Source organism: Bison bison, unplaced genomic scaffold (assembly GCF_000754665.1).
Source record: "Bison bison bison isolate TAMUID 2011002044 unplaced genomic scaffold, Bison_UMD1.0 scf7180017864383, whole genome shotgun sequence".
Taxonomy (NCBI): Eukaryota; Metazoa; Chordata; class Mammalia; order Artiodactyla; family Bovidae; genus Bison; species Bison bison.
This window is the reverse complement of record NW_011494955.1, coordinates 6,487,502-6,492,072: the sequence shown is the minus strand read 5'-3', so window position 1 is coordinate 6,492,072 and position 4,571 is coordinate 6,487,502. Positions and strand designations below refer to the sequence as shown.

The window sequence follows — 4,571 nt, the reverse complement described above, 5'->3', positions numbered from 1 at the left end:
GTGGATGAAACTGGAACCTATTATACAGAGTGAAGTAAGCCAGAAAGAAAAACACCAATACAGTATACTAATGCATATATATGGAATTTAGAAAGATGGTAATGATAACCCTGTATGCGAGACAGCAAAAGAGACACAGATATATAGAACAGTCTTTTGGACTCTGTGGGAGAGGGAGAGGGGGATGATTTGGGAGAATGGCATTGAAACATGTATAATATCATATATGAAACGAATTGCCAGTCCAAGTTCGATGCAGGATACTGGATGCTTGGGGCTGGTGCACTGGGATGACCCAGAGGGATGGAACGGGGAGGGAGGAGGGAGGAGGGTTTGGGATGGGGAGCACGTGTACACCCATGGCGGATTCATGTTGACGTATGGCAAAACCAATACAATATTGTAAAGTAATTAGCCTCCAATTAAAATAAATAAATTTATATTAAAAAAAGAAAGTAGCAGTGAAAAATAATAAAGAAGAGGCAAACCTTCAAAGTAATATTTCCACCTTGCTTTGCATTTGATTGTCTTAATTGTCATAACTCAATCCTTGAAATGCTGCATAAATGACACAGTGCTTTTAGCCAAGACTTTTCCTCTTTTTTACAGAATCATTATTACCTTCATCTGAGATCAGGAGATTCTGAATTTCTATGGGATTCACTGTATTTTAAGTTGCCTAAATATAAAAGTAAACAGATTTCCCTCGTTGAATTTTAACTGCATCTTGTATGAACTAAAATGTTGAATTTGTTTGTTCTCTTTTTCTCTTTTTAACAACCGGAAGACAACTTTGTGAATGATAATGCTAGATACTGTTAGAACATCTGAATGAGAATCTCAAAATAACTTTTTTCTAATAAAGTTGTTGCTACTCAGAAAAAAAAAAAAAGAAGTGTCAGTGCAACTCGGTGTTTCAGTTTTGCAGCCAGAGACGGTGACTTGTAGCTCTACGGGGTTCTGTGAAGGAGCATTCTAGAAAGAGGGAAGAGCAAGGGCAAAGGCTCTGAGGCAGGGGTGTTCCTGGCATGTTCGAGAAAAAATTAGGGGATAAACTAGGTTAGGACTCTTTCATGCCCTGTACTTTTCTCTTCTTATCATAATTGCAATTAAATACATGTTTAATTGCCTGTTCAATGTCTCTTTCTCTACTGGACTCTAAGTTTTCTTAGTGTGGGGGCCGGGCCTTGTTCTCTGCTAAATTCCTAACTCTCAGCATAGGTCCTGGCACACAGGAGGTGCTTAATCATAATTTGTCGAGTCAATAAGTAAATGTGGGGACTTCCTTGGTGGTCCAGTGGTTAAGAATGCAGGGGTTGCGGGTTCAATCCCTGGTCAGGGAGCAAAGATCCCCCAAGTCTCAGGGCAACTATGCCTGTGGGCCACAACTAGAGAAGCCCAAGCACTGCACTGAGAAGCCCTTGTGCTGCAACAAGGATTCAGCACAGCCAAGATTAAAAAAATAAGTTCAATGTGAATAAATGGCTATTGGGTAAAAGCCTCCACTGCACAAGCAGAACAGGCTTGAGTGCAATTAAAGGGAAAGAGGTTGAGGAGTTGTAGCTGCAGCCAGAGGTGAACTCAGGGTGGAGAAGTAAGAAAAGGGGCTACTGGGGAGTGGCGAATACAAGTAGCTGCCCTGGCTGGGTATCCTCGAAGGCAGGACTGGGGTAGGCAGGGATTGTAGGGCTTGAGGTGTGGTTGAGGCTGGTTGACTTGGAGCAGGAGATTTAACCCAATGGGTAAAACCCCCTGGAACTGTCGCACGCTGGGTTTAAGGTGAAGTCCACGATTTGAGCCGTTTGCACTTCGATGCCCTGGAAGTGGCCCTTTGTGTGCCTTTGTGTGTAACTCTTGGGCTTCCCAGGTGGTGCTAGTGGGAAAGAACCCACCTGCCAACGCAGGTTAGACAGAAGACTTGCAGGTTCAGTCCCTGCATCGGGAAGATGCCCTGGAGGAGGGCACGGCAACCCACTCCAGGATTCTTGCCTGCAGAATCCCCATGGACAGAGGAGTCTGGCAGGCTACAGTCCATGGGGTCGCAAAGAGTCGGACATGATTGAAGTGACTTGAGCACGTGTGTACAACTTAGCCTCTGAGGGGCCTAGTATTCAAATCTCCAAATCATTTTGTCATTCTCTCCATCATGGCATGACTTTTTTTTTAATTGAGGAAAACATGTTATAGTAGTGTTTGAGAATTTAAGGGGATTCAAGAAGGTCCCTAGGTATAACTGTCACGGGTAAGAATTCATCTCTTAGGCAAGTGCTTTGAATGACTAGTGTAAGCCAGACCCTGAGCTGGATGGAGGGGTGGACAAGGCAGACACAGTGGAGTCATGATCAAAGGTCTGTTTATGGGATGTTCCTGGGTCAGTGGTCTGAGCTGGGTGGGGGCTCAGGCTCCAACCTGATCAGCTGTGTGGGTGGCCTTGAGCAAGTCGCTCAAACCAGAGTGATGGGTCAAAGTAGGCTTAGGGGTCATCTGGTGCAATCTCTTAGATTACTCAAGGTTGCACAGTCTCTGCACCTACCCTAAACCCTCTGGGGCCTCAGAGTCCTTAAGTGAAAAACAAGGGCATTGGACCAGAGGACCTTGAAGCTCTCTGGCTTTAATACTCTGTCACGTGCTCAGTCGCTTCAGGCATGTCTGACTCTTTGTGACCCCATGGACTATAGCAGGCCAGGCCCCTCTGTCCATGGATTTTCCAGGCAAGTATACAGGAGTTGGTTGCCATGCCCTCTTCCAGGGGATCTTCCCAATGAAGGATCGAACCCTCATCTCCTGAGGTTCCTGCATTGCAGGTGGATTCTGTAGTGCTGAGCCACTGGGGAAGCCCTTCTAATACTCTGAAACATTACAAATATGGGGAAGTTTCAAGTGTGACCTCTGCCCTTCACCCTCAGTACTGGTGGGGAGGGAGTGGTTGAATCCAGCCCGCAGAGATCTTTCTCCAGAATGTTTGTGGGAGGAATGTGCCTCTGTGGAGTGGTCCCAGGGGGCAGGGTTTGGAGGTGGGTCCTCAGTGGGATTCAGTCCATTCCCCAGATTCTCTTTCTAGACTCCGAGTCCAGCCGCACTGCCTGCTCTCTACTCAGTGTGCCTGAATGGCTTCTTGGATTGTTTTCCTTCCTTCTCTTTCTCACCTGAGTCCTCACTCCCTCGATTGCCTTTGTTTTCCCCAGAGGAGGCCCGGCCTCTTCCTCCCCTTGAGGTCATCTGTCATTCAGTTTCCTTCCGGGTTGTCTGCTGGATGGGGCTATAGGGGAAGTAGGAAGGGACTTTTAATCCTCTAGAGGGAGGGGAGACACGCTCACCGTTGTCTGGTACCAGGGGTGGAGCGTCTACGGGATTGTTTGCATTGCTAGGACTGACTTCCTCATAGCACATCTCTTGCGTGTTCGTTATTCTGAGTCTCTGCACTGGCTTTGAGTTGCATTATCAAAGACCCCAGTACCCCAGCTTCAGGGTGCATCAGGCTCTAAGAAATGGTGGGAGGAAGAGGGAGAAATAGCCCGCCCATCATGGAAAGTAGACATTTTGGAAATTTCTGAAAATCAGAGCAGCCAGCCCTCCCTGCCCGCAGTGGGAGGGCAACAGGGGAGGCAGCTGAATGCTGCCTGGTTCCTCCACCAGGTGGGAGAATCACTGAGTGATGAACCCTGGGGCTCCTCCAGTTAGCAGACTCACAGGGCAGGGATTGAATCTATCCGGCGGCTGCCCCAAAGCTCCTATGTTTGTTCCCAGGCCCCAGGGGAAGGCTGTTTCTAAATGTACATTTTATTTTAGAGCCTGGGAGCTCCGATGAGTAATGTGACAAATGCAGTGCGAGACCCAGGTTGCTGGGCCTGGTGCTGTGCGTTTGTGGAAGGGACACGGGCTGGGCTTAGGAATGCTTTATCTGCTGCCATCCCAGGTAGAGAGGCCTGGTTTGAGTAGGGTGGCGCCTTGTCGATGATTACTGGGTTGGGCAAGAGGAGGGACTTGGATACCCTGTTTTTCTGTTTCATTTCCAAATCTTGCAGTGTTTTTGAGCCAACGATGACAGTAACACCTCTATTAACCTCCTGGCTTCTCCTGTGCTGCAAAGAGCCTTCCTTCTCCTACTCTTGTACGTGAATCCTCCTTTGAGAAGCTGTGCTCCCCTGTCCAGCAACTGCAGGGCAGTCAAGTGCTCCATTTGAACCCCCTCCATCTTCTTCTCCCCTTGAACGTGCCTCCCTTCTTACCCGTCTCCTCCTCCAGGAAGCCTTCCTTGAATGACCCTCAGTGACTTTGCTCAGGGCCCTCTCTCCCCATCCTCCAGCACTGAAGTCCCAGTCTCTGGCTGCTTCCTGGTCTTCAGAATGTGCCCACACTTCCTGTAGCCTGGGAGCTCAGAGGGCAGGCTCTGGCTCTCTTCCTTGGGCTCTGCACGTACCAGGCATCTATTCCCAGGCGTGTCAGAAGAGGTCAGCTGGAGCCAGTGACAGACACAGTCAGGCCAAGAGCATCTTGCTCTCCAAGGCCCAGCCCAGGCACGGGAGGGGATAAAAGTCTCGTGCCGGGCCTCAGGGCAGGAACTTGCTCTT

At 48.7% G+C, this 4,571-nt stretch overlaps 1 protein-coding gene across 1 annotated transcript in view; it reads left to right on the top strand.

Moving 5' to 3' along the window:
- KRT78 (keratin 78) overlaps positions 1 to 4,571 on the top strand; it is a 31,786-nt gene that overhangs the window by 18,836 nt on the left and 8,379 nt on the right. The window lies entirely within an intron of this gene.